The sequence below is a fragment of the Saccopteryx leptura genome, chromosome 11 (genome assembly GCF_036850995.1).
Source record: "Saccopteryx leptura isolate mSacLep1 chromosome 11, mSacLep1_pri_phased_curated, whole genome shotgun sequence".
NCBI lineage: Eukaryota > Metazoa > Chordata > Mammalia > Chiroptera > Emballonuridae > Saccopteryx > Saccopteryx leptura.
In genome coordinates this window covers 58677977-58696806 of record NC_089513.1, presented here as the reverse complement: position 1 = coordinate 58696806, position 18830 = coordinate 58677977, and the positions used below count along the sequence as shown (strand labels likewise).

Here is an 18830-nt window from a genome sequence, read left to right as displayed (position 1 = left end):
TGTTGGGGAGTATTGCTTCTTCTATTTTTTTGAAGACTTTAAGAAGGATAGGTACCAAATCTTCTTTGAATATTTGGTAGAATTCACCAATGTAGCCATCTGGTCCTGGACTTTTGTTTTTTGGGAGGTTTAGGTAGTTGCTTCTATTTCCTCTCTGCTTATAGGTGTATTTAGGTTTTCCACTTCTTCATGACTCAGTCTAGGAAGATTGTATAGTTCTAGGAATTTATCCATTTTTTTCTAGGTTGTAGAGTTTGGTGGCATATAATCTTTCAAAGTATTCTACTATAATCCTTTGTATATCTAAGATATCTGTGGTAACTTCTCCTCTATTTCAATTTGGATTTTGTTTATATGAGCTCTATCTTTTTTTTTCCTTAGGGAATCTAGCCAGTGGTTTGTTGATTATATTGTTCTTTTCAAAGAACCAGCTCTTTGTTATATTAATTTTTTCTTTTTGTTCTCTATTTCATTTAGTTCTGTTCTAATTTTTACTATTTCCTTTCTTCTGCTGACATTGGGTTACTTTTGTTCTTCTTTTTCTAGTTCCTTAAGATGTGATGTTAGTAAGGTTGCTTACTTGGGGGGTCTCTCTTGTTTCTTGATATAAGCCTGTAATGATACAAACTTCCCTCTTATTATTTTGTTGCATCCCAGAAATTTTGATACATAGTGTTGTCATTTTCATTTGTTTGTATATATCTTTGGATTTCTGCTTTTATTTCTTCTTTGACCTGTCATTTTTTTAAAAGTATGTTGTTTAATTTTGACATCTTTGTGTGTATCTTTACTTCCTTTTTGCAGTTGAACTCTAATTTCTAAGCCTTATCATCAGGAAATATGCTTGCTATAATTTCAGTCTTCCTGAATTTGTTGTTGTGAATTTTGTGGCCCAACATATTGTCTGTCCTTGAGATTGTTCCATGCACACTGGAGAATAATGTATAATCTGACATTTTGGGATGAAATGTTCTGTCAATGTCTATTATGTCCATTTGGTCCAGTGTGTTGTTTAAGGCTGATATTTCTTTATTGATTTTCTGTTTGGATGATCTATCTAAAGCCATCAATAGTTTGTTGAAATCTCCAAGTATAATTGTGTTTTTGTCTGCTTCTATTTTTAGATCAGTTAGTAGATATCTTATATATTTTGATGCTCCCTGACTCAGTGCGCATATATGTGTGTGTGTGTGTGTGTGTGTGTGTGTGTGTGTGTGTGTTATGTTCTTTTTACAGTGTCCATTTTATCATTATGAAATGTCCATCTTTGTCTCTGGTTGCCTTTGTTGTCTTGAAGTCAGCATTGTCAGATATGAGTCTGGCTACACCTTCTTTTCTTTGTATATTATTTTCTTGGAGAATTGTTTTCCAACCTTTCACTTTGAATCTCCTTTTGTCCTTGCAGTTTAGATGTGTCTCTTGAAGGCAGCATTTGGTTTAGTTTTACTTTTGATCCAATCTGTTACTCTGTGCCTCTTTATTGTTGAGTTCAGTCCATTTGCATTTAGGGTAATTATTGACACTTAAGGATACCCTAGTCATTTTACGTTTTCTTTCCTGGTAGCTCTGTGTCTTGTTTGGTTCTTTTTGTTTGTTTGTTTCTGTCAGTTGTTTTTATTTGGTGGTATTCCATACTTCTTTCCCCTATTTCTTCTTTTATAAAGCTATATATTTCAGTAGTGGATTTTTCATGGGTGGTTACCATTAGGTTATTAAGAGAAAAATGTTCATATGTACAAGAGTCTATTATCTCATGATTGTTTCTACACTTCATCCTCCTTTGCTACTGCAGATCTTTATCCTCTCCCCTTTTATTTTATTTTTGTCACAAATTATTCTTGTTTTTATTGTGACCTTGTTGGAGCTTTTACTTGTAGTTTTGATTTGTTTTGTTCTTTGTATCTGGTCAAATAACCCGCTTGAGTATTTTCTGCAGTGGGTTTTTTCTGGTGATAAATTCCCTCAGCATCTATATGTCTGTAAAAGCTTTTACTTCTGCTTCATATTTGAAGGATAACTTTGATGGATATAGTATTCTTGGCCGGTAATTACTCTCCTCAGTACCCTGAATGTTTGGGTCTACTCTCTTCTGGCTTGTAGAGTGTCTGCTGAGAAGTCTGATGATAACCTAATGGACTTTCTTTTATATGTTATTTTTGTATTTTCCCTAGCTTCCTTGAGGATTTTTTTTTTTATCATTGATTTTTGACAATTTTTTACAATGTGCCGTGGAGTAGTAGGTCTGTTTAGGTTGTGATAACTCAGTGTTCTGTTTACTTCTTTGATTTGAGGCTCTAACTCTTTCCATAGGTTTGGGAAATTCTCATCAGGTATGTGTTTCAATAGGCTCTCCATTTCCTTCTCCCTCTTCTTCCTCTGATATGCCCATTATTCTTATATTGCTCTTCCTGATGGAGTCAGACAGTCCTTGTAGAGTGCTCTCGTTTTTTTTTAATTGTGAGTCTCTCTCTTCTCTCTGTAGCATCTCTAGTTGCCTATCTTTGATTTCACTGATTCCTCTATCTGGCCTGTTTCTTTAGCTAAACATGTTACCTCATTTTTCAATACATGTATTGAATTCTGCATCGCTGGTTCTTTTTTAAAGTTTCAATCTCCTTAGTGAAGTACTCTTTTTGTTCATTAATTTGTTTTTTGAGCTTATTAAATTGCCTATCAGTGTTTTTTTTTTGTATTTTTCTGACGCTGGAAATGGGGAGAGACAGTCAGACAGACTCCCGCATGCGCCCGACCAGGATCCACCCGGCATGCCCACCAGGGGCGACGCTCTGCCCACCAGGGGGCAATGCTCTGCCCCTCCAGGGCGTCGCTCTGCCGCAACCAGAGCCACTCTAGCACCTGGGGCAGAGGCCAAGGAGCCATCCCCAGCGCCCGGGCCATCTTTGCTCCAATGGAGCCTTGGCTGAGGGAGGGGAAGAGAGAGACAGAGAGGAAGGAGGGGCTGGGGGTGGAGAAGCAAATGGGCGCTTCTCCTATGTGCCCTGGCCGGGAATCGAACCCGGGTCCCCCGCACGCCAGGCCGACACTCTACTGCTGAGCCAACTGGCCAGGGCCTTCTTGAGTATTTTTATGACTTCAACTTTGAATTCTCTGTCATTTAACTTGAAGGTTACCATGTGATTAAGGTTTTTTTCTGGAGATTTTTCATTTTCTTTCTGAACTATGTCTTTTCTTGTATAGCCATGGTATTTTATTTCTTCTTCTTTGATGGGATTTTAGAGTGGTATTTTTAAGAAGTCTAACCAAAAAAAAAACCCTAAAAATATGAAAAATTAAAATAAAAAAATACAATAAAAATTTTAAAATTATGACAAGAAAAAACACAAAGAATTGAAAACAAACAAAAAATAAAAAACAAAACACCCATAAAAAGAATTAAAAATATAAAATTTGAAGAAAATGAAATTCAAAAGAAAAAGAGAAAAAATAAGAATAAAATAAAGAAAAAGGGGGAAAAAAAGAAAAATAAAATTTGATTTTGAGAGGTTTCTCCCAGTAGGTGTTGCTGTATTACAACTTGTAGCTCTGTGAAGTTCTTGGGCTGTCCTTCGCTGAGATATTGCTGTAACAATTATGTGGGTAGGGCTTTCAGGCTTTGCCTTTATGCCTTCAGCTTTTCACATTATGGCTCTAGCAATGGTAATCTCAGGCTTCTGAGTGATCGTTCCCACATCTCAACAGTCTTGGGTATCAGACATGGAGCACCTCTGTTCTTCAGAGGAGAGAGTGGCTATGGAGAACTAGCTGTGGGGTTTGTCTCTGTTACTCTCTGTGTACCCCATGAGGTGAGGGAGGTGGGATCTGGGAGGCTGGGTGCCACAATTTAGCTTTCTCTGTCTCTGTTGAGTGAGGGCTGCAGGCAGACTGCAGGAACACTGGTTGCAACCCCACGCTTTGGCTGCTTTGGGTTATTTCCCTCTTTGCCCTCTGTCTCACCACTCCTCCCGGCAGAAGGAGACCCAGTCATTCCAGGTTTTCCTCTCAGTGCCACTCAGACAAAATCCAGAGATTCCAAGCTTCTCTCCTCTCCATAGTCCAGCAGAGAAAAAATAAAATCATTAGAGTAAATCATTAGAAGTTAGTTTGCTTAGCATTGTATAGACTGTTTGAACTATACAATGCAATATACAAGTATATATAAATTGCCTTGTTGTTGTAGATTCTTGCTCCCATTAGTTTGGTGGTAATACAATATTACATTTTATGTCTAAAAAGCTTGGGCATTTACATTTTTAAAACAATATCTTTTTATGAGGCATAATTTCAATGAATTGTTATTAATCCCATATTCTAAATTGAAAGAAAATTGTGGGGGGAAAAAGTATCTTGCATGAGCGTTTGTCACAAATTTCATAACATAATACTCCAGCCTATATCCAGCATCAGATGTGGCCTACTCTTAAAATCATCCAAGCCATTTTTATCATCGCATAAGCTTTCAGATAGGCTCTCTTGTGTGAATTATGATTATTTTTAGAAAAATTGAATTGACTTACCATTAGTATAATATATGTTCGTTGGTGATTATTTGGAAAAATATAATAAAGAAAACTACTCAAAAATGTAATTCTAACTCCCAGAAATCAACACTATTTACTTTTGGTCTGTATTCTAATATTTTTCTTATGTATCTACGTGTTTTTTAAAAACAAGCTTTGAATCGTAATGTGTAATACTATTTTATAACTTGCTTTACTCAAGTTCTGTGTTTACATTTTCTCATGCTATGAAATGCCCTAACATATGATTTTCACAGGCTGCAAAGTGTTTGATAGTGTGACTATATTATAATTTAGTGAATACCTGACTTTTGGCCATGTGGATTTAGGTAGTTCTTTATTTTATTTTTGCTCTCTTGAGTAATACTGTGATGAACACTCATTTTTTCTGAAGTTAAAATACTCATGAGGAGCAAACTGCCACCCCTGGTTCTCTGGGTTGTAAAGTCACCTCTACAGGGCTGCTTGGTTCTTGCCTCAGCTGGAAAATTTACTGGTTTGTGACTCCCTCGCCATGCAGGTGTTGTAAATTGAAATCCCACACTTAGGTATAGCATAGGTCTAGGATTTTATTTTTCTCTAGTCCATCTCTTCTTTCAACCCAGAACCCAGTGGCACCAAGAGGTCATATGATTCCTCTCAGCTCCATCCAGACCTGTGATGGAAGGTGTGAAGAAGATGAGCAGGGATCTCAAGTGTGTGGGGTAGACGGGAGACTAAGGATAACCTAAAGGCGGAGCAGGGGAGTAATGTTCCTCAGGGAGAAATGGGGATTCTCATCAATTTTTGCACATAGGAGTCACATGACCATATTTTCCAAAACAATATTTGGAGCTCATTTATTTGATAGTTACAGTATAGGAAGCTAAAGATACTGTGTCTAAAAGTGTGATTATTCCTCCCAAATCTGAAATGCTGTACTATATCATATCCATATAAAAACAATGACTATTCTTCTAAAGTTGATCTAGCAAAATAAATCTTCAAAACAAATCCACATAACTAAAGGTAAGACTGATCATATACTAGTTAACATAGTTTGTTTAATAGAATAGAGCCCTACTACAGTGTTATCCTAGAAAGTCTCTCGAAGAAAAATGATGAGCTAAACATTTGGCTTCGATTATCCAAAGTCTAGTCCCTTCTAAAAGTTTTGTATTTTCACAGGGAATTTCTAAGACAGCGTACACCTTAAATTTTGAAAGGCACAAAGCAAGAATTGGAGGTGGTGGCTAGTATTCAGATTCCTGCAATTATACAGGAGTGGGGAAAGTAGGTTTACAGTTATAATTCAAACAAATAATGCAACAATTAGTAAATAATAATATAAGAATAAACTGTGTTTCACATACTCACAACTGTGAACTTACTTTGCCCGCCCACCCCTGTACGTGTGCATATCCTGACCTGTTTCCCTACCTGAAAGGATGGCTGTGCTTATGAAGTCTTGGACAACTTGCGTCCTATGGGCTTTCTGCATGAATAGTGCAGAATGTCACTGGAAAGAAGGTGGGAATAGAGGCAGGTAGATCTGATTTGTTCTGCATCATGGATGTGAAAAGTGTTGAAAGCTTTAAAATGTATTTGAATGCTATAAACTTCTATTAGTCACCTGAATTAAAAGACAATTTTAATACTTTGGCAGCACTGACTGTATTTCCTTGTGAAGATGGTACCCAAAGTAACTCTAAGGTGACCTTATCTAAAAACAATCTTCCACAGAAAGTGGGTTCTTTGTTTTTTAATTTTTAACTATATAGATTAAGAGTTCTGACATAGGCCAGGGTGAAGGGCGTGGCAGGAGACTGAGATGTCTATTGTTTTCTTTATCATAATGTAGGCACTTAGAACTCATAAATTCTTTTCGCAACCCTATTAATGAACATTTTGTGTGTGTGTGTTAAGCTTTGAGGTGAGCTTTGACGGAATAATTCTTTGTCTCTTCTCATCTTAGACTAGTATTCCAACCCCTGGGCTTCCCTTCCAATGTTCACAGGAGTTACTGCAGGGACTGGACTTGTTTGCTCAAGTTCAATTTGTTTTGCTGCTTTTATTGCCTTATATTGTACAGTTAGGAAATGAAGGGGTAGGAGGGAATGGGATAGGTTCTTGGGCGATTCTCTGTGATAGTAGGATCCTCTATTAAATATACAATATTTATCCTATGTTATTTACTCATTTTACTTCTATTTCAATAAACTGTAATGATAAGAAAGTGCATTATGTTTAGTGAAGAAAAAGCTTCTGTTTAATTCAGTGTTTAAAAAATGTAAAAAAGCAAAGCAAAGCCTCAAATCCCAGCATTACAAGTTAACTGTTCTATGACAAGTTAGAAAAATGTTTAAAAAAACAAACATTAAAAGTACAATATTATTTATTATATTTATGCTATTTTACACTAGTCATAAAAATGTCCGTAATGTGCAAGATCTCAAGTAGTAAAGGTTTCGATGCTGTATGTCTTTTTCTTCTAGTTTGGAGAAGCCAGTGGGTCCTTTAGAAAATGAAACAATATGACCAGTTCTGATAGGTCTGCTGCAGTTTGCTTTGCAAATGGTTATGTAATCCAGGTGATTTAAATGAATGTACTTTTACAGCCTAGCCAGGATTGTTATGGTGTGCCTTGTGCTGCGTTAGAGTGATCTGAGGTTTAGTAACAGAAACAGCACAGAAAGACTAAGTTGTTTTTAATGGAGAACAGTTGACAAGAACTTCATCTGAAAGCAGTCCAGTATGTGAGGGAAAATAAATGTAAAGCAGGTTGTTTTAATGCTAAGGAATGTAAATTCACCGAAAAAGGTAAAACTTTTCCTTACCATTGTTTTAGAAGATGGCACTGGTGGTCTATAGTTGTTGACTTTGTAGAGTTGGTAGATGATATATTGATAACCAAAATTTTGGTTTCACCTTGAAAACATCCTTAATGATTGAGTTTTTCCGCAGGCTTCACACAGAATTCATTGTGCTCATCTGAAAGGTTAAAAATAGAAGCCTAAAGAAAAATTAATTCACTTGCCACAGATGAATGAAAGATCAATAGGACATGAATACTGGAACCCCTGAGTCCGTTTCAGCAATTCTTTCTACAACCTCTGCCCACTTGTGTTGTGGGTCCAGGAACCCTGAAATAGGCGTCCCACCCCACCATTTATATACCAAAGCTGCTTCCTACCAGATAGACAAGCTTACGCACAGGTCATCTTTCTAACCTAGAGAACTGAACTTTCTAATCTGGTCTTCTGGAATTTCGGCCATGCTGCAATGTTGCGGTTCAGATTTCTTCCCCTTTGTCTGTTGAGGGCAGCTCCCAGTAGGAGCCTCCCTTTCGGTTTTCATGGAGAATTTGCTCTGTTCTCTGTGGGGACCTAGAACCCCTGGTACCTGACAGTGCAGACTCATTCTAGAGGCTTCAAATCTACAAGCGCAGCTCACCTGCACACATATAATCACAGGGCAGGACCTGTTGTCCAAGTGCTATCAATGATAAAATGGGGTCCACTCTCTCATAAGGTGACATTGAGGGCATTATGCTGATGTTTGAAGGTGCGTCCTCTGGAGCTGGACAGCTCAGGACTGAGGATGAAAACAGTGCCTTTCTAAGAGCAGAGTGAGTGTTGTGTTACATAGGAAAACAGGTACACAGTGCATGACAATGTGCAGTGATTATTAAAAAGGAACTGATTGGCTCAGCGGTAAAGCATCAGCCTGGCAGGTGGAAGTCCTGGGTTCGATTCCCAGCCAGGGCACACAGGAGAAGCGCCCATCTGCTTCTCCACCCCTCCCCCTCTCCTTCCTCTCTATCTCTCTCTTCCCCTCCCGCAGCCAAGGCTCCATTGGAGCAAAGTTGGCCTGGGTGCTGAGGACGCCTCCATGGCTCCAGCTGCAATGGGGTAACACCCCAGATAGGCAGAGCACGCCCCCTGGTGGCAATGCCAGGTGGATCCCGGTCAGGCACATGCGGGAGTCTGTCTGACTGTCTTCCTGCTTCTAACTTCAGAAAAATACTAAATAAATAAATAAATAAATAAATAAATAAATAAATAAATGGAACTGATTTTATTATTGTAGTCATGTTAACACAAATACTTTTCTTATTTAGACTCACTTCCCCATTTCTGCTAATGGCCTGCCCTGTCCTCATCCATGTTGTTCCCTGAGCACAGTGAGCTACTCGACCGCCTGTGCTATTTTTTCCACTGGAAATGTCCTTCTTCTGCTTCCTCATCTTGCTTGTTCCTACTCTTTCCTCACACCCGGCATTGGTACCTCCTTCTGAAATCCTCCATGTTTCCTTCCAGGAGGGATAAGAATTATCTTCTGGGCAATTGCCTATGCAGACTTGCTTCTAGCACTTGCTACATGGGCCACAGTAGTCCACTGAAGTATGTACCTTTCCCACAGGTGCTGGCCTGGGGCCTCGGCACTCCAGGCTCTGACACTGCTGACCATGCAGTGGCTGTTCAGGAAATCCCTGTCCGGGATGGTTTTCTCGCTGTCTTCTAAAATTTTTGCATTTATCTACTTGTATATCAAAATCATGTAAAACTTACTTAGAATTTTCCTGAACTCCCAGTCCCAGATGTGGCCACTGGCTGTGAGAGATACATGCAGATTATTTCCCAGCAAAGTCATGGCCAGTTTTAACGCAGCCTCACTGTTATGCTCTGTGGTGCGTGTCCTCCAGGTATGAAGTATCCAGTGCAGCGAGAGATGAGAGAGCCTATGGTATATAGTGTGGCTTCATTAAGTGTCGTGTTGACAAGTATTTCTTTTCACTTGAGACAAATGATGGTTTCCAATTTATTTATTTTAAAAATTCAAGAGTATTTTTTTTATCCCTGATGGTTAAAATAAACATGGTTAAACTAGTAAGTAGCTTTCACTTTTGAAGGAATTAAGAGATTTTCATTCATATTCAGTATGTTTCTCGGGGACCAGGTTTCTCTCTTATTGTTGAGACTTTGGGGGGCCCTGTATTAAAAATAGGGCTACTGTCCCTGCTCTAGAGCTGTGGTGAGCTTCGATGAGAGGATGCGCATAGGGCCTGCCATGCCCGATCACAGAGGTGATGGAGAAAGGTTAGCTCTACTTTCTTTTGTAGTGTGTGTGTGTGTGTGTGTGTGTGTGTCTGTGCATATGTGTGTGTAGAAAGCATGCACAATGTGATTTTTCAAATTAAAAAAACTGTTATATGTGATGGTTGGTGAGTAATATTTTCCTGTATCTGCTGATTTTCAGTTTATGTGGCATCTAATAGTTCAGTAAAATCCATTCCAGAATAACTCTTCTGTCATCCTCCACTAAAAGTCTCACTATTAATGATACAAAAAACATAGTCTGGGCTTTGAAAAAGTTTAATACTATTTAATTCTGTTTCTTGGTATTCTCTATACATCAGAAAACATATTTCTTAAGCAAACCTAAGTGTGTGTGTGTGTTTTAAACATATATATGTTATATAATGAGGATAATTATAATGGTACCTTCCCAGATTTGTCATCAATATTAAATGAGTTAGACCTGACCTGTGGTGACGCAGTGGATAAAGTGTCGACCTGGAATGCTGAGGTCGCCAGTTCAAAACCCTGCACTTGTCTGGTCAAGGCACATATGGGAGTTGATGCTTCCTGCTCCTCCCCCTTTCTCTCTCTCTCTCTTTCTCTCTCTCACTCACTCTCTTTACTCTTTAGAATGAATAAATAAAATAAAATAAAAATAAATAAAATAAAAATTAAATGAGTTAATATTTGTGCAAAACAAATCCTAGAATATATTAAGAACTGTAAAGAGGTTAATATTAAATAAATTTGTTAAATAAATTGTCTTAATAGTTAATTAGGTATTCAAGCCTTTGATTAGAATTTTAATAACAGTATATAAGTGTAGTCTTTTATATATTTTACTTGTAAATTTTGAGTTCAAACAAGACTTTTGATTTTAGGCAATGTAATTGTAGGTGTTTGTTACAGGATTAGAAATAGCTATAATTTTTGTCAGTTACTTTGTAGGAGACACTTTGCTAACTGCTTTTCCAATTTAATTCTCATAATAACCCTAGGAGGCAGTAGGTACTGTTCTTTTTATACTCACTCTTTAAAAGACAGAAACTGAAATTTACAGAGGTTGAGTAACACACTGCAGCCACATGTTTATTAAATGACAGACCAGGATTTAGGCTTAATCCTACCTGACTCCAAACCTTGTGTCCTATATTGGTTATACTGAGCATAACCACCTTCATGAATCAGTAAAACTATAGTCTTCCTCAAATACGTATAAACAATCTCCTCACACTATCAGGTTCTAAAATGATTGTTGGTCACTCAGTCTTTGTATTTTCTTTCACTCTTAGAAGTTTAGGGACTCTAATTTGAGCCCCTATGAGGAACATATGTAGCCATAGTGACATGAGGTAGCCTATTTGTGTGGACGTAATGTACGTGGACTAAGCTAGTCCCTCTGGATACATAGCTTTTGGATCCAGGCAAAGAGCAGTGTTAGATGATTTGCCCAGCATTCAAAGGCAGTAACCACATAACTAATTTATCTTTATGTTCCCTTGGTATCTGGGACCATGTCTGGTGTGCCCCAGGCTCTAGTGACCACTTGCTAGGTCAAACAAATGACTCATTTTCACTTAATCTTTCACAATATGAAGAGGAATAAAGAGACCAGACATAAGTTAAAGTTATATAAATATTTTTAATTTACTCCAAATGATTGGTATTAATGACCATATTACTAACTATGCCTGGAATAGTACATTTCTATTCTTTCAACTTTGAACATTAATAGCAAATAGAATTTCTTGTGGTGAAAAGATAGACTATTCCTTCAAGTTAAGATAACAAGCTTATGAAAAATTAAATCTAAAGTGATCGTTTTGAGAAAGGGCATTTTGGAACAAAACAATTATTTAGCTATCAAACATTTTATTGGAAAGTGTGACCATCTTGTGTATTACAGTTAAGATTCTCATCCGTGGTCTGGATTTTAATTGATTGCAGCAACACCTCATTAATTTTTAGTTTGGTTGTAAATAAGCCAAGCTGGATGACTTGTGAAGTATTTTGAAAATAAATAATAGTGAATGATATTGCCTCATAACTGCTTGGCTTATTATGGTTCAGAATGTTGCTTATGCATAACATTTGCTATTTCATCTCCTTTTTAGTTCTAAGCAACTCTGACTCAAGGATGAAGGATTAGCTCTGAGAATGAGAAATAATTTTTTTATTTTTTCTTTCAGAGTTGTTCTAAAAGAGCTTTTTGCTGAAAAAAATTTGACCAAAGTTTTTTATAAACTTCCTAGTTATGCATTATTGGTGTAAGTAGCATATTGCTTTCCTTAATAGCTATCTTGAGATATAATTGATATGCAGTAAATTGGATATATTTAAAGTATACAATTTGGTAAGTTTGAACAAAAACATACCCATGAAACCGTTACCACAATCAAGCTAATTAGCGTACCTATGAGACCTCAAGCTTCCTCACATCCTTTATTATTTCACTGTCTCCTGCCCTTCTGTCCTCTCCTCATCCCACCCCGTGGTGGGATTCAACTAGTTTAACAAGCTGTTCTCTGCCCTAATGACTGTTTTAAATATAAAAAAAAACCAATACACTGAAAGGTAGTTTATTATTTCACACATTTAATACTTAGGTAAGAACAATAAAGGAGGTTGACAAAACTAGATTATAGTATAAGAAAAAGTTTTAAAATATTAATGTAAAAATATTAAATAATACCTGATGAAAAAACAATAAAACTGTTATTTAAGATATTTCCATATTGCTTCTTGATTGGCATCCTTACTTGCAATTTTCTTCACTTTTATCCAAGCATCACTACTCAGTGATTTTTCCTTAACCATTTTTTCACTGAAGGAGTAGGGTCCCATTCCTTTACCTGTGGACTAAATGAACATTACATGTGCTTAGAATACGCTGTTGTGCAGATGAATGTTAAAAAAAGAGTTAAGGAATGTAAATTTGTGATATCCACATTGGGCGACTGGCCAGGTGTCCACCTTAGAGAGAACCCTGATTACAAGTACCATTTTAACAACCAGTTCACCAAGCTCAACAAAAGATTAGGTATCAATTCTGCCAAACTGGAGAGAACTAGCTGAATGCCACCACCGATCCCACCCCAAGGTCAGCATTGATGTGCTACCTGTAACTAGATTCATTTACACTTTCTAGGATTTTATATAAATGGACTCATGCAGTATATTGATGATTATTATTATAATTATTAATTTCCCCAGAGGTGAGGCGCAGGGGCCAGATTTGGCTTCTTCCACTATGCCTAGTTAGTTTGAGACTTAGCCATGTTGAGAGTTTCAGTTAGTTCTTCTACATCCTCACTAACAGTATTGCAGCAGGACATGGCCCACAATGGAGGATAATAGATGTCCAACAACTGGATGGAGGAAGAATTTATTAGTAGCTACCAGAGCATGTGAGACTAGTAGCACCAAAGCACGAGCTCCCCAAAGTTATTTTTGCTGAATCTTACATACCTTTACAGCTTTAGTTTTCACATGACAAGTGCCTGATTTCTTTGATTTCTTGGTCTGCAGACCTACATGACCTTTGTGTCTCCGGGAGGGGAGGGGATAGAAGGGGAGGTTTGGACTATCTGTCCTTGACTATTCACATATCCCATTTTTCTTACTGGTGCTGCAAGTTTATTTCAAGGAACTGATAAAGGGACTATAGCTGTGGTTTGTTACTTTTCAAAATTTCTCAGTCAGCCCTTCCTCCCTCAGTCCGAAACCCTGAGGTTACTGGCTTAAACGTAAACTCACAGACGTTGCAAGCCCCCTCTCCTGCATTCTTCTGGTTTCTCCCCTCTCTGTAATGGTTGCTCTTTTTAAATTTTAGGCATTCTTGTAGATGTGGACTGGCAGTTCACTCTGGTTTTGTTTTAATTTGCATTTCCCTAATGAATAATGAGGCTGAGAATATTTTTTTTATAAACTGATTTATATTCATATATCTTTTTGGTAAGTGTCTATTAAAATATTTTACTTTAAAAAAACACATCAAAACTGTGTTTGTATTGAGTTGTGCAAGTTTAGAAAATCTAGATACAAGTTATTTATCAGATATATAATTCTGCAGATATTTCCCCCCTCTGTGAATTTTCATTCTCTCTTTTTTTTTTTTTGCATTTTTCTGAAGCTGGAAACGGGGAGAGACAGTCAGACAGACTCCCGCATGCGCCCGACCGGGATCCACCTGGCAAACCCACCATGGGGCGATGCTCTGCCCACCAGGGGGCGATGCTCTGCCCATCCTGGGCGTCACCATGTTGCGACCAGAGCCACTCTAGTGCCTGAGGCAGAGGCCAAGGAGCCATCCCCAGCGCCCGGGCCATCTTTGCTCCAATGGAGCCTTGGCTGCGGGAGGGGAAGAGAGAGACAGAGAGGAAGGCGCGGCGGAGGGGTGGAGAAGCAAATGGGCGCTTCTCCTGTGTGCCCTGGCCGGGAATCGAACCCGGGTCCTCCGCACGCTAGGCCGACGCTCTACTGCTGAGCCAACCGGCCAGGGCGAATTTTCATTCTCTTAACAGTGCCTTTGCAATAGCAGACTTTTAAACTTTAATAAAGTTCACTTTATAGTAGTTCTCTTAAGAATTATGTTTTTGATGTGGTACTTAAGAAGTATTTGCCAAACCCAAACTCACAAAGGTATCTTCTGTATTTTCCTCTAGAAGTTTGTTAATTTTTGCTGATTATGTCAGATAGTTCCAGAATCATTTATTAAAGTGACTATTCTTTTGTCACCTTTGTTAAAAATCGTGTCCATATATTTGCGATTGATCTATTCATCTTTACACCACTATCATGATTATTATAGCTTCATAATGTCTTGAACTCAGATGATCAGTCCTTCCCCTTTTTGTTTTTAAATTTGAAGTAGGTTCAGCTATCATAAATCATTTACATTTTCACATGAATTTCATTATCAGTTTTTTAATATCTATAGAAAAGCCTACTGGGATTTTGGTTGGGAATGCATTGACTCTGTATGATGCTTTTGAATAGCATTGAGTCTTTCTATGTATGAGTACATATATTTTTCCATGCATTTAGGTCTTTTCAAATTTCTTTCAGCAGTGCTTTTTAATTTAATACATAGGTCTTACACAGCTGTTGTCCAAGTTATCGCTTAGGTATTTCATAATTTTAATGCCCATTGTAAATGGTAATTTTAATTTCCATTTCTGATTGTTCATTGTTGGTACATTAAAATATAATTTATTTTGCATATTGATCTTGTATCTTACCACCTTACTAAACACATGTATTGGTTCTATAAGAATTTTTATGAATTCTGTCAGGTCTTTAAACTTTCAAAAGATATTCTACCTTCATTACTTTCATCCTTTCAATTTGGATACCCTTCAATTTGAAGATATATATATATTATTATTGTATCACACTTTCTAAAACTCCAGCTTAATATTGAATTTAAGTGGCAAGAATAGATAGCCTTGTCTTGTTCTCCTTATTTGGGAGGAAAAGCATTTAGGCTTTCATCATAAAATATGATACTGATTGTAGGCTTTTCTTTATCAAGTTGACAAAAATCTCCATCTATTCTGAGCATTTTTATACACAACAAATATTAGATTTTGTCAAATGTTTTCTATTTAGATCATTATATTTTACTCTTTTCTAGTCTGTTAATATGGTGAATTGATTTTGTTAAATATTAAACCACCCTGGTATTTCTAGATATATCATATCTGGTCAGGCAGTATTATCCTTTTTATATATTGTTGAATTTGAATTGAAAATTTTTATTTAGAATTTTTACACCCATGGACATAGTCATTAATAACCAGTACTTATCTTTTATTAGGTTATTTTTAGTTTTTGTATAGGATAATGCTAGCCAGATAGAAATACTTGGGAAGTATTTTTTTTTTTGCAATGACCAGGAAGAGCTTCTTTAGAATTTTTATTATTTCTTTCTCAAATGTTTGGTAGAATTCACCAATGAAATCCTATGGGCTTAAAGTTTTCTTTATGAGAAAGTTTTAAATACAATTTAATGTCTTTAATAGACATAGGAGTACTCAGGTTATTTCTTTTTGGTAGGTTTATGTCTTTTTTATTATTATTTTTTTCTCTTTGAATTAATTTAGTATACTTTCTACTCCTATGTCTTCAAGTTTATTAATACTTTTCCTGCAACACCTAATCTGCTGTTAACATCAACTATATTATATTTTCCTTCATACACATTAAAGTTTTTACCAATAGAAGTTTAGGGTGTTTATTATTTTTATTTTAGAATTACAGTTGACATTCAGTATTATTTTATATTAATTTCAGATATACAGGATAGTGATTAGACAATCAAATATTTTATAATATTCACAGTGATCCCCCAGATATTTCAAGTACCCAACTGGCACCATACATAGTTATTGCAGTATTATTTGCTATATTCCTTATGTTGTACTTTACATCCTTGTGACTATTTTGTAACTACCAATCTGTACTTCTTAATCCCTTCACCTTTATCACCCTGATCCCCACCCCCACCCCACCCCCGTCGGCAACCATAAGTCTGTTCTCTGTATCTATGAATCTGTTCCTGTTTTACTTTTTATTATGCCTAAAAGTGAAATTATGTACTACTTGTATTTTTCTGTCTGATTTACTTCACTTAGCATAATACACTCTAAGTCCAACCATGTTGTCACAGAGGGTAATATTTTCATCATTTTTACAGTTAATATTTCATTGTATATATGTGTCACACATCACTCTTTTATCCACTTGTCTAATGATGGGCACTTGGGTTGCTTCCATATGTTGGCTATTGTAAATAATGCTGCAGTAGAAATAGGGATGCATATATCTTTTCTAATTAGTGTTTTGGGTTTCTTTGGACATATACCCAGAAGTGGAATGACAATGTCATAATGCAGTTCCAGCTTTTAAAAATTTTTGAGGAATCTATTACTGTTTTCCACAGTGGCTGCACCAAGCTACATCCCCACAAACAGTGCACAAGAGTTTGCTTTTCTCTATATCCTCACTAACACTTGTTTTGGTTTATTTATTGATGATAGCCATTCTTTCAGATATGAGGTGATATCACCTTGTGATTTTAATTTGCATTTCTCCGATGGTTAGTGATGTTGAGCACTGTCTTATATCTATTGGCCATCTGCATGTCCTTTTTGACCAATTGTTTACTCAGGTGCTCTACCCACTATTTGATTGAATTGACTGAAAGGTTTTTGGGTGTTGAGTTGTGTGAATTCTTTATAAATTTGGGGTATTAACTGTTTCATTTACAAATATCTTCTCTCATTTAGTAGGTTGTCATTTTGTTTTGTTGATGGTTTCTTTTTCTCTACAGAATCTTTTAGTTTGATTTAGTTCCATATGTTTATTTTTTTTTCTTTTTCTCCCTTTTCCAAGGAGATATATCAGAAACAAAATGCTGAGAGAGGTATTATAGAGTTTACTGCCTATATTTTCTTCTAGGAGTTATAGATTTTCAAGTTTTATATTTAAGTCTAATTCATTTTGAATTTATCTTCAATATGGTTTAAGAATATGGTCTATTTTCAATATTTTGCATGTATCTATCCAGTAAAAATATAAAGTGCTTCATGAATTTGCATGTCATCATTTTGCAGGTGTCATGCTAATCTTCTCTGCATTGTTCCAATTTTAGTGTATGTGTTGCTGAAGTGAGTGGTGGGCTTTTTATCTTTTTATCTTCTTTGTCTCTACTTAACTTTTTGTATACATGAATATGTCTAGCTAACTTTGTTTACTGATTTATCACTCTATCAAATTTGGGTAAGTTTCAATATTGATTTTTCTACTCTTTAAATAGCTTGTAATTTTGTATGCCTGGTAATGTTAGCTTGGATGCCAGACATTGCTATTTTTATTTGGTTGGGTGCAAAATATTTTGTTACTTCTAAATTTACTTGTAAGGTGTGTTCTGGGAGGAAATTAAATTAAATGGAAAAGTTTTGAGCCTTTGAGGTTTTATTTTTTAAGATTTGTTAATAGGAACAAATGTAGTGTTGAATGTCAGATGAATTTCCTCACTATTGAGTCAAGGACCTTCTGTGTTCTCTACCCAGTGCTCCCTGATCCTAAAGTTTTTACTCTGGCTCCTGGGACAGGCACTCTTCCCTGTCATGTATGAGCAGCAGGTACTGTTGCCTCTAATCCTTTCTGGTGGTTCTCTTGGCAGTCTGAAATAGTCTTTTCACATATGTGCACTGGGTTGTACTCTGCAGAAATATTAATTCAATCTCTCTTATTCATCTTGACAAGAAACAAATTTTTGTGTAAATACTGGTGCTGATGACAGAAGTTCTGAATGTTGTTTGTTCCTTCCTCTACGATCATGTCAGATCCTAATCCTGGCAAACAAGTGAAGGAGCCTTTCTCTCTATCAGTCGCATGCAGGTTTTTCTCACAGCAAACATTTAACTAGTATATCTGTGACATCACTGATGCAAAGAAGTTGTATACTAAATCTGAAACCTTGTGAAAATCTATTCGACAGCAGAAATGTATGTACTTTTGTGGCTATTTTGGAGGATCTGGTCTCTAACCCCTAAAGGTACTTGTCAGGAAGAAGCTGGCAAGTGTGGAGGTATAAGTTTGGTTCAGACAGCTGATCTAATCTGTTTCAGTAGATGTCATTCCGAGTGACTTAATGTATTTAATTCCAGTATTTTCCCATCACACCATTTATGAGCAATTATTAGCCTTTTATTGTCAAAATAAGATATTGAGGGTACTTGTTTACAAAGTATACATACTTTGTTGTTGTTTTTTTCTTAAGTTGGAAACGGGGAGGCAGTCAGAGAGACTCCCACATGCGTCCGACCGGGATCCACCCGGCACGCCCATCAGGGGGCGATGCTCTGCCCATCTGGGGTGTTGCTCTGCTGCAACCAGAGCCATTCTAGCGCCTGAGGCACAGGCCATGGAGCCATCCTCAGCGCCTGGGTCAACTTTGCTCCAATGGAGCCTTGGCTGCAGGAGGGGAAGAGAGAGACAGAGAGGAAGGAGAGGGGGAGGAGTGGAGAAGCAGATGGGCGCTTCTCCTGTGTGCCCTGGCCGGGAATCGAACCAGAGACTCGTGCACACCAGGCCAACGCTCTACCACTGAGCCAAACAGCCAGGGCACTTTGCTTTTTGAGCTAAGTTTTCCCCATCCATTATTAAAAGGGCTGATTTCATTTTAAATTGTTGAGGAATCATGCTTGAAGTTACTATTGATAAAAAATTTTTATAGTCACCTTCC

General features: G+C 37.0%; 1 protein-coding gene and 1 non-coding gene across 3 annotated transcripts in view; one reads left to right on the top strand and one right to left on the bottom strand.

Moving 5' to 3' along the window:
* PIEZO2 (piezo type mechanosensitive ion channel component 2) overlaps positions 1 to 18830 on the top strand; it is a 496788-nt gene that overhangs the window by 298172 nt on the left and 179786 nt on the right. The gene's annotated exons all lie outside the window — the stretch shown is intronic.
* Positions 17149 to 17251, bottom strand: LOC136383625 (U6 spliceosomal RNA). The gene has a single exon (XR_010747447.1). It is a non-coding gene; the product is annotated as a U6 spliceosomal RNA (small nuclear RNA).